The sequence below is a fragment of the Lepidothrix coronata genome, unplaced genomic scaffold (genome assembly GCF_001604755.1).
Source record: "Lepidothrix coronata isolate B3197 unplaced genomic scaffold, Lepidothrix_coronata-1.0 Scaffold4, whole genome shotgun sequence".
In the NCBI taxonomy this organism is placed as follows: domain Eukaryota; kingdom Metazoa; phylum Chordata; class Aves; order Passeriformes; family Pipridae; genus Lepidothrix; species Lepidothrix coronata.
This window is the reverse complement of record NW_016690184.1, coordinates 4,392,228-4,404,418: the sequence shown is the minus strand read 5'-3', so window position 1 is coordinate 4,404,418 and position 12,191 is coordinate 4,392,228. Positions and strand designations below refer to the sequence as shown.

Below are 12,191 nucleotides of genomic sequence, written 5' to 3'. Positions count from 1 at the left end.
CTGCACACCCTCTAGAGGTAGGCAAGGCAGCCCTCAGTTTGAAATTAATCCACAGATCCATACTTGGAACAGCAGAACCTGCCAACATCACATATCCCTTACAGTATGCCTCACGTTTAAAGACAAGGCCAAAAGCCAGAGCTTTATTACTGAGCCATCTCTAAATACTGACTACTGCAGATACCCCGTGGGTTCATAAGACATGACTCTGTGATACACACTGGACAGTGATGAAAGCAGTCACTGGTTCATTGCAGGATGCTAAATATAGGTATTGTAAGATGAATGGGCCTCCCTAATATACTTATCCCATTTCCGACACCAAAATACCCTTCAGATCTCTTGACTCACTCTTCTGTAAATGACTTCAACTGTTCACATTTTCATCCAGGATCACTTTCATCTAAGCTTTATTTCACAGAGATTTGGCTCTTTTATACTCAAGACAGAGAAGAATACAATTTTGCCATGGATTAATAAACCTGAAAAAACACAATCAAAATTTCATAAACTCATATTTCTTAAATACTGAGCACTCTCCTAGTTAATTTTATCTTCCAGATACAAATTATATCTGAAATGTCACTGTATTGTCTTAACATATCAGAGTTTTCAGGTACTATCCATTATGTTATTTATGATTAACTCCTAAAGCTGGAGACAAAGGCAAGCCAAAAAATGTCATGACCTTTCATTGCAGTGAGGTAATTTACAGATATGGGCAGATGAAAAAATCCTGGAGAGCAAAATCATACAAAGGATTTTTCCATGTACATACTTCTCTTCTGACACTTACTGGTGTAGTATCGTGCTTCAGTTTGATACAGCTACTTCGGCTCCAGCTTTCCCATCAATGAACAGTAGCAATAACAACATTTAATCTAACATTATCATATTTTTAGATGTCTTTTATATTTTATGGGTATCATTAACTCAGCTATGGTTTCAAGGAGAAATTCCCTGGACAGGAATAAGACTGAATGAATTCTTTTCTGCAGAAAACGTCCCCGAGGACTGTATTTATCACCAAGCTTCTGAATACCGAGGGGTATTTCAGATGCATCTCCCCAGATTTTCCTCCAGGTGTACATGTAGCCGTGCTGGAGGTCAGAGGTTGGACTACATCTTGCTGTCCAGCTGCATCCCTTCCCATTAAATGACCTGCAAGAGCAGCTAAAAAGTGACCTAAGCTTCATCAAAGATCGGACATGGGAATAAACTAGCTGAGGTTCAGCTTCAGCAAGAAGACTTACATGAATATTTACCAAAGGAAAAGCAATCAGAAACACAGTCAGGTATTGAATAAAATTTTCATGTTGTGATATTACTGATTATTTCCTCAGGTCTGCATAGAGGGTTGAGACTCCATTGGAAGAAAAATGTATAGATCAATATCATGTTTTATTTATATATAAATCCAATAAATTGATTCACACTGTTACTTCATCTTTCTCTCTACAGAAAGCAGAGAATAAAAGAGAAGAAAAATTAAAAACATTTTTTTAATAGAAAATAAATACATTTCTAACCTGAAAGTAATATACATTACCAGTCAAGTACTGTTACAGTACAGTACACATTCATAAATTCTCCTTCACCTCCATGCTTTTGTTCCCACATAGATAACTTCTGCCTCTGCAATTTCACAAATGCTCTCACCATAACTCCCACTATAAAATATCTTCAAACAGCAAAATCTCACGCAGAGTGCCCAGACATACATAATGTAGTAGCATTGGAGATTTCAGATTAGGCTTTCCTCTCTCCTTAGAAGAATTTCTCAAGAATAACTTCAGAAGTTTTATAAAATGTCTCTAATTCAGATGGATTTTTGCCATCATCTCTGAATGATAGAGCTTTTATCAATGCTTAGTTTGATGATTTCTAGTAATTACTATGTAAGAGCCTAAAACTATTAATAACACCACTAAAAAGTATGTGTACAAGCATTTTCAGGATGAAAATCAACATTCTTCCCAAAGACTATTTATAATTCAGGACCATCACCTACCTCATTACAGCCTACAATAACCTCTCAATTCCAATACCCCACCCAGACAAATCATGAGTTTAGTCAGCAGTCACTGTGACTTTTGAGGAAAGCCAATTTCCTTCCAGACAGTATCTTCAACCACCAAATTAAATCTACTGTTTCTAAGCTTAAGAGGAAAGAAATATGTCTGCTTGAGCAAACTATTGTATTATATAAAAATTTACAACAGCCACAAATATTAGCAAAGGTGTTCCTCTTTTATTCTAAATTTTGCTTCATCTTCAGTCTACAGATGCGGTTGGGACATATCAGAGACAGATTAAGTAACTAGAAGCTGAACTAATCACTTGAGAACATGCATACTTACTGCAACTAACTGTACTTGCACCAGAAGTATAAAGGAACTTCCTTGAAAAAGTAACATTTAAATAACATTTCTAGTGAAAACAAGTAGGTGTGGCCAAAGGCATGAGAAAAGGATGTTGAAAGAAAATTGAAGTGAGGTGGGGGATCAGTCTCTTCTTCCAGGTAACAAGCAATAGGACAAGAAGAAAAAGCCTCAAGTTGGGAAGGTTTAAATTGGATATTAGGAAAGGTTTAGATTGGATATTAGGAAAAATTTCTTCACAGAAAGGGTTGTCAAGCATTGGAACAAGCTGTCCAGGGAAGTGGTTGAGTCCCCATTCCTAGAGGTATTTAAAAGACTTGTGGTAGATATGGCAATTAGGGATATGGTTTCGTGGTGGACTTGGCAGTGTTAGATTTGCAGTTGGACTCTATGATCTTAAAGGCCTTTTCCAACCTAAATGATTCTGCCTCACAACTACACTTCGGAAGGGTCTGAGACACAGCTCTAAGAAAAACCCTCCAACTGCCAGCACAGCCTCTTCCTTCCTCCATGCTCGGTGCAGAGATTTCTGTAAGCAGCTCATTCACGCATGGCTTTACATTTCCTGCCGCCTATACACATCTTTTTGCGTGGAGCTGCAAAGACCAAGACTGTGCTTCTTCCTGTGGCAATGGTTCCTCTGATATTAGTTAATAAACCTGACTCTACAGAAAAGTATCAACTGCACAGAGATGAAAACAGAAAAAGAGATTTTTTTTTCCTCCTAATGAATTTAGAGAGCACTTCTAACCTCAGTCAGCATAATGTTGTTGGATGTAAGAGTTTTTCAAACTGATAAGTTTAATGTGTGATTTTCTAGACACATGGCAATTCCTCTTCTCTGGTGATGGTCCACCTGAAGGGAAAAGGACACCATCACCTGCTCATCAGCCCCAGCTGTAGTGTGGACATCACTCCAGCCTCATCACTCCAGCTTTGACTGAGCCCTCATCTGTCATTTCTCTTATGATGTGGCAGTTTTACCATTGAAAAAATGCAGTTACTGATATAGACTTGTCTCGCAGGGAGATTGGCCTACATTTTCAAACTCACTACCATGGTTTAGTGTCCCTCTACCCCCACTACTTACAGAAATGCATCCAAACCAATATTTCATCTTAATTTTCACACAAAAGGCCCTCTTGAGTATGTCAGGACTTTTACGCATATTCAGAAAGGCTTCAGCAGTAACTTTTAAGTGCACTCCTGTCACGAGAGCTTGGAAGGGAAAGATTTGTGCATTTGCTTCTAATGGGTAATTCTCAGATACCACGGTTATGGATGAGCTTAGGCCACATAAAGCAATTAAATGCAATGCCCTAGGAGAAGTTAGATGCTATTTCTGACTGAATGACCTCAAAAGAGTGTGTGCAGATGCTCTAATCTACGACATTCATGAATTAGGGAATCATCTTAATGCATTCAGTAACATTTTTTTATTCTCAAAGTAGAAAGTTTCTGTTCTCTTGATTTGGTCATATTCAAATCCTAGAACCAGTCTGCTGCTTCCATATGATATCAGGTATGACTACAATAACAGAATTAAAACTCTACAGAAATCTCAAAAGGCATAATATGTTTGCTTTGTTGAACTACAGAGTCTCAAAGCAAGAAGGAAGCCAAGACAAACAGGAATATATTGCTTAAATCAAGATGTGGGCAGGTACAGAACTTCCTTTCTTCATTATTTCTAATCAGTTTAAGAGCATGATTCATTTGTTAAACTTCATTCTATACAAGTGGGGAGAAAAAAGTGAATTACCCATTCAATACACAATAGAATAATGAAAGGAAGCTGCAGGTACTCCATGCCTTTGAAAATTACTCACTCTTCAAGAAAATGCTTAGAGATGTATTTATGCCCTTCTCTGTTGAGGAAAATACACACATTTATGTTTGAAGGTTTTCTTGGATGAAGGCCAAACAGAAAATTTCAGATATGTCTGGCTGGAGGACTGTGACCACCTCTGAATCACTGGACCATACTGTATATATTAAGAAGTAATCACACAGTCCTTCAAGCAGAAGACACTGCCTGAGACTACACTTCAGTGCCCAAAATGATGAACGTTTTGCTGAGCTTCCTGTAACGCAATTACACTGCAACTCAGACAGCTATCACAAGATAAATCTAATGTCCAACAGAAAATTGAAATTATTGCTTGATTAGGTGCAGCTGACCTATAAGACAGCCTTTGAACTTTTAATTAATATCTTTAAAGGAAAGGTTCTCTGCACATGAGCATGCAACTCCATAAAATCATTTTGCAATTGCTAAACTGTACAGCTGATGAATTTTCTACCTTAACTCACCTGTGGTGGCAATCCCCTGGGTAATCTACATCTGCTCTCTTACAGGAAATCTGTAACCCAAACTTAAAAAATATCTAAGAGAAAACACGAAAGGATAAAAAAAAATCACAAGTTTCCCCAAACTCAGTATAGCTTATATAACACATGTTTGAAAGTGACCCTTGATACACCAGCATTAATTTAAAGAGCCAAGAATGTATGCTCTGTTCTGCTAGTGGTTTGAAATGGGAAAAAAGTTACATTGTGAAATAAATATCTGCCTAATTAAGAATAATGTAGCAAATTATGTGTACTATGTATACATGTTAAAGATTTTTTTGTTAGATAGTATTATTTATACTTTCTACTCCATCTTTTCTACCTGTGAGCAGAAGACTCACTTTTGTTTCAATTAAAATCAGATACATATTTCATTAATTTTCATCAGACATTTATGTTAATGAAAATATGAACAATATAAGAATGTTAAACACTTGGCAAATAAGTTTTACCTTTGAATTATTAAGAAACAACTACCTTACCACAATGAGATTTATTTGCAAAGTCAGGAGTTTACATTGTCTAGGAATAAAAGTTTTTCTTTCTATATAGTTTCTCCTTTAAAAAAAATATTAATAAAGTAACAAACCATGTGCTTTTCCTTTCCACTGAAACAATTATGAAAAATGTCACTGCGTTTTTATGAGTATTGGTAAGTATATTACTGATGTTTATTTTCATGTATAGGGAAACACTATTAATGACTGAATAATCATTGGTATTCCATTTGGTTGATGTTAGAAATTATTTTAAATTATTGCAAAAATATTAGTTCAATTGTACTTTAATCTAATTCAGGAAACGTAATTAAACTACAAACAACAATAAAACAGGGTGAATAGCTATTAAAAATATAGTCAGCCTTGGAGCATGGAAAGACCACTGAGTCTGAAGAGATATCACAACTTATTTTTGATATAACAAGGTGAACAATGCAGAAACTTAAAAAAGTATTGGGGGGGAAAAAAGGTGTCTAGATCATTAAGATATTGTCTACAGCCCACTTTCAAAATCTGCCACACAAATACTGTCTCACAGGCAGTTAAAATCTTTATAATTCTTTCTTGCACCCATTAAAACAACTACTCTTTTGAGAACACATATTTAACGCCATATTAGAAATTCATGTATCAACCAACCACTGGACAAAATATGTAATTTTGAGCAAGTTCTTTCATCATGTGAGACCACAGAAAGTTCCCCAAGAGTCCTCACATCATACAAGACACCCAATAAGGAAGACAAGAAATGTCACGCTGAAGACTGGCACACCAAGAAAAATAGATCTAAGATAGGAGTCTCATCCATGAATATAATTCTATTTGCACGGGTTTTGCATGAGGGGAAAAAATTACAGCAAAAAGATGATTATAAAGAAACCTCTTAACTCACTTCCTGCTTTAAGATGGAGAAGATCCTGCTTGCAAAGGTTGTACTTTTATTTGAAACAAACAACTAACCTAAGTTAGCACCTTACCTTCCGAAACACACTTCCTTATCCCATTTGAGAAATTAGCTCTTCGACAAATTGAAGAAAGTCTACACACATGAACTTTTCCCAGTTCAGGTCTTGGTGACTCTTTACCAAAGAAAGCCTTTTGTAGTCTTCTTTGTAAAAGGTTGTGGATCAATTTTGATTTTTATGGCAAATTAGTTACTTTCCCTGGATCACTACTCTTGAATCAGAAAGTAAGGCCAGTACAAATGAGAAAATTTAGAAAACCAAGCCTCAAAAATTAAAATGTGAAACAGTATTTTACTACCGTATGCATAAATATTCCTAATACTTAGCTACTGAAAATCCTGAGGCAGACAATAGCTCTCAAAAAAAAAAAAAAAGAGAAAAACAAAAACTACCAAAAAAAACCAAGTGAAAAAGAGACGCTGAATATTATTTATCGCCCATGACAGGGTTCCAGGAGAGGACTGCTGGCCATGAACAACACCAGGAAAGGGGAGGAATGAGGCGTGGCTGAGCATTTAATCTTCTCTGCCAATCACAAAGCAAGTGCAAGTGGGTTTAAAGATTGTTACATCTCCACCACTCTGATCAAAACATAGTGACTGAGATGGCACAAGAAAACACTGGATGTGAACTTAAACAGCTGTGAAGTCCAATTCAGAGAAAAGCAGATATCTACACCTGGTGTAGATTAATCCCATGCATCCATACAGGCTGGGAACCCACTGTTTGGGCAGCAGGCCCAGTAAAAAGGGTCTTGGCATTTCTGTGTACACAACAAATTCAGTACAAGCCAACAGCATGCCCTCATCAGAAACAAGGCAAGCAACATACAACTACATTAGCAGAGTGGGGCTGGTAGGCTGAGGAAAGTTTTCTCGTCTACTCAGCACAGTTTCACAATATGGCATCCAGTTGTGAACACTCCCAGCTGAACAGGGATGTGCAGAAGATGGAGGAGATGCTGGAGAGCAATGAAGATACTTAGGAGCCTTGAGCTTTTGCCTTACATGGAGCAGCTGATGGAGCTGAGCATGTTCGGTCTGGCAATAGGGTGATCTAACAGGTGACCCAGTAGCAGCCTAAAGCTACCTGAAAGGAAATCACAGCAATAAAGAGCCAGAATCTCATCAGTGACAGAAAACACGTAAAGGGACAATGACAACTCCCACTTGGTAGGTTCAGGATGGCTCTTCCATTCTTCCCTCTCCATGCAAAATTTCCTCTTTTTTCAACAGGCAGGTGTTGTAGACCAGCAGGTCACCCAGCAAGGTGGTGGGACCTGCATCCAGTGAAATATAAGACCTATCTAGACAAACACCATCTGACATGACTGGGAAGAGTGTGTCCTTCCAGTTGGACTGGGTAAACTTCCTAAGGTTCCTTCAAAACAATGTGTAGGTGAGAAATATGCACATATATAGAATCACAAACTACTTCAGGTCCGGCAGATCGCTGTAGATTTATACTGAAGTGCATCTAAATATCCACCATCATTCATTGTCCCTGAAAGAAAATGCCTACTAAAGTTTAGGTGCCACAGTTAAAGAATTTTAAATTTTTACCTCCTTAGTACCTAATAATATTTCATATGCCACACATTTATATTATCAACCCTATTATTCGTAAATATCATATTTCTATTTGTTTTTAAAAACATATAGAAAAATATTATTATCCTAACAATATCACACCCTGACTCTGAAATGGTGATTAAAAAGATAAAAGCCATAAAGCTACCAACAGAGCACTTGGAACTAGCTCATTAAAAGCTTTAAGATGGATAAAAGAATAGATAAAATAATTTCTCCTACTTTCAATAGTATGAGAAAAAACAAGTACTTAGCCTGTTGCACATTACTGGTTTTCGAATCAGAATGTGGAACCTCCATAGTTATACAAAGGGCACAGTATGAGGCAGTGCTGTTAGCTCACATGCAAAGACCTGCTGTTCAATAGCCATCTGATCATTAGTAAGCTATGTCCTTTCTGGCAGATCTGGAAAGCTAAAATAGCTAGTTAAATCTTTGATGGCATCATTAGATTTTTTTCCAGAAATAATTTTTCAGTCTTTTTCCATCGACAATGCAAAAGACAAGAAGAACAACACAGAGGCTCTTAACAATTCATTTATAGCTGTATCTTATCTTTGCAGTGGCCAACAGAGGGTGCCTGTGAAAAACTATCAATACACATCATGCAAAGTCCTACTGCCCTTGTGCACACATCCTGATCTGTGATTTGGGATTGATTTGGGATTCAGAAGCTTCCAGAGCAAAAGGTGTTGGTTTTGTAAAGAGAAGGACATCCCCCCAAAAAATGTTAAAGACTTCTGCATGGAATATATTACAAAGAAGTCAGTAAGAAACAGAAACTTTATTATTCCTGAAATAAATCCAACATGTTAAATTAGGAAACTTACACAACTAATTATATCCTACCAGTATAAACACTATCAAAGAGCAGTATTTTTTTTGCTGAACATCTCATGCCATCTCATTTTCAGAATGTCAATTAAGAACAAAAATAATACAAAATCCGTATGACAGCTGAAGATGAAATCCAGAGTTAAATTTGCAACCAATCTGGAATTCCCCTTTGATCATTCTATGGCAATAGCTATACATTTTTATCACACCAAACAACCCAAAATAATCTAAACAAACTGCAACAGCAGTAACAGAAAGAAATCCTACGACATCCCAAGAGAATGCTTTTGAAAAGCTACATTATTTCAGCATTTTAACATAAGCACATGTGTTAAATATGCACATGCTTCATGTGTAGGTGATGTAGTGTGGCATAAATATTTTACTAGCAAGAGTTTAAGTTACTGACTCATTATGCACAAATGGTAGAATGTTCTTTTCTGATTTTATAAGTGTTCATATTTTGGGGCTCCTGAATGATTAAGAATAGAAAACTATGGTATCAGAAAAGCAGATTTTCAAAAACTTGCAGGAAAAATATTACATTTTAATGGAGCTTCCATGTAAAGAGGTGCACAAAAAGGAGTCAAGAAACATGTAATTTATGTCTATGCTCCCCAGTACAACTTCATTGAAGTTAAAGGCCTTTGCTCAAGAGTAAATCCTCCCTCTAGTAGCAGAAGTTTGCAGAAGAGCTGTCTCTTCTAGCACTTGGCAAGTCTGTATTTACAAATAAACCAACCAATTGACTTCTGAATGTAGGTCACAACACTCATTCCTTACGTAGCTGGCCTATTTTTCTCTTAGTTGAAAGGGCAAAAAATAAAAAGAGCAAACTCAGCTCCAAAGTGTTTTTCCCTATAGAAATGATAAATGACAATATCACTGCGGAAATGGTTTCTATTTGTAACTAATGCCAAATCCCTATTTCTTATTTAAAAACATGCAAACCTAAACAAACTTCTAGATCAAAGACTTCAAACTGCAACTCTGTAGCCACCCTTGCATTACTTCAACCTGCATATCAGAGTGAGGTTTCAGAAGACCAATGATCTGCTCAAAAGGTCTCACCCCAGATAGCCCATTCCTGTAACAGAAATAGTACAGAGCTATAACAGGCTCCACTGCAGTCAAGAATAGCTTAGCAGTGGTAGAAGCAGATATCTCACGTACTTAGTAATGTCTTTGCAACTCTAAGCTACTTGTCTCAAGACTTCTTTTTGCAAAACGTTGTAGTTATTTTGTTTTGTTTGAGTTTTTAATTCCGTGAGAAAGTCTGTTTTCCAAGGTGTAATTGTATTTCATCAGGTGGATAGAAAAAAAAAAGAGCCTGAAACACCAAAAATACTACCTGACTATCTGACTGTGATTAAATCAGAATTATACAAATATGTTAAAATAATTTATAGACAGACAATAAGGATGGCTGTCAAACTGAAATGCAATGGAACTTCAAATGCACCTTAAACAATGTAGCAGTGACAGATCCTTAAAGGTAATACTATTACTAGGTGCCTTTTTATTACAGTAATGTTTCAGGCTCTTTCACGTAGTTCTGCTCAGATAAAAGATGTAATGTTGGCATTTACAGCTGCCAAAATTGCCATTTGCAATTAAAAATTAAAACTGGCACTCTTTCTATGTAGGCAATTATCTAAACGCAGCTGGCAATCTTCCTTGTTTACAGTGCTGCTGTGTCATGACTCCACTCTGTTTGGAAATTTACTACCTTTTTTTTTTTTTTTTAGGTTTAAACTTGTCAATGGTATTTCCAACTCAAACTTTTCTGGTTTTAAAGATTTTCATCATGGTCTCGAAGAGAAAGGTCCAAAAATACAATTTACAGATTTTGTATGGCAACTTCAGGCACTGCAGTGAGCTGATTCCTAGTACATATTTTGGTGATTCTCGCAACATTAATTTACATCCATCTAGTCAACCTGTAAGAACCCAGACAGCCAAAGGTACCAAATAAATGCCCTCCAAGAAGAAAGTTTAGGGTGTAAGAGCTGATTTTCAGAGTAAAACAGAGAGAATGGGCAGATCCTCTAAGTGGACAAAAATTCTTTTACTGAATAATATATAACATTAAGTATATTTCTACTCCTTGTTATCTATAGTAATTGTGATCTACTAAATAAGTCTATCCACAAAGTATTTTATTAATCAGATTGCCATGTTTTTGGCAAAATATTTTTTCACTTATAAAAACTTGCATTAAAGTAGGATTTGGGAGTTCCCCTGCTGATGGGAGGGGAGCACTCTTTATGCTATCAAACAGCTTTTAGGGAACAGTTGCTTTTTAAGCAAAGCTGCTGCAACCGCTGATTTCTGTAACTATCATGGAACAAATACAGTTACCTACAGCATATCAATTAAATCTTCTGATTCATTTATGATATATTTTCTGTAGTCAGACACAGCAATACTTTGTATTATATTCCCAGTACAGCAACGCCTAATTTCCTTCCTCTATAGTTGATCGCGACGTTTTCACCTAGCAGTATGATCCACTGCCATGACTCCTTGCCACACTACTGCACATTTTGCTCAGCCATCAAAAAAGATTTTAAGTCGAGCCTTTCCCCCGAATATTGTCAAAATCCATAGAAACAGGGGATTGCTAATGAACTGAGGAACACTGCTGACCCTAGAGATACTGCAAGCAGTGACAGCCACAGGTCCTCCCGCACAGCCCTCACAGGCAAGCTTGAAGTTAAAGCAGCCCAAGTTTCACACCGCGGTGACAGTACCGCTCTCCACTGAGCGATGTGTAGGAACATGTATTTCCGTCACGGGCTCTTTCAGAGTGAGGAAGACAAGAGTCGCCACTTGCTAAAACCAAAAGCGCAGCAGTGGCGGGCAGAGGGGGGAGGCCGCCAGCGCGGACCGGGTGGCCCCCGGCGCTGCCAGCGGCAGCAGTGGCGCACCTGGGGCGCGGCACCCCCGCGGCGCCGCGCACCCAAGGCGGGCACACGCGTGGGAAGGCGCCGTCACCCGCACTCCCTGAGAGGCGCTCCGGGAAAACACGCTGGAGGCAGAACCGAGCTGTGCGGCTCCGCGGCGGTAACTTTTCAAACCGCGCAGCTCTTGGCGTCCGTGAGGCAGAACGCACGCCGCGGGTACCGTCGGCGTACCCACTGGGCCCCGCCGTCGCGGGAACGACTCCGGCAGCTGCCGGCACGCCTCACCCCGTCTAACCTCGAGGCCGGCGTGTGGCATCAGTGGGAGCGCCGCGCAGCCCCCTCGTACAAGCCGGCGGCCTCGGGCGCCCAGGAGACCAGCGAACATGTGCTCCCCGCCGTGCTCCCCTCCGGCTCTCTTTGCCGGCTGAACCGAGCCCCCCCATCACCTCCCACCTCGGGCTACGCGGATTTTCCCGCCGCCCGCGGAGCGCCGCGCCGCAGGTGGCAGAGGCTCCTCCGCCTCCGTTGACGCCTCCCGGTCACTTTCGGCACGACTCGCGGGGGACTTGCCCTCCCCGTGGACCGTCGCTGAGAGATGCCCGGGGAGCATAGGGACAGGAGGGGAGGTGTGCGCCTGTCGGTGCGGCGCGGCTCTGCTCGG

The 12,191-nt window shown here is 39.1% G+C and overlaps 1 protein-coding gene across 1 annotated transcript in view; it reads right to left on the bottom strand.

The window, feature by feature from the left end:
- Positions 1–12,191, bottom strand: part of KCNQ5 (potassium voltage-gated channel subfamily Q member 5) — a 283,070-nt gene that overhangs the window by 270,436 nt on the left and 443 nt on the right. The window lies entirely within an intron of this gene.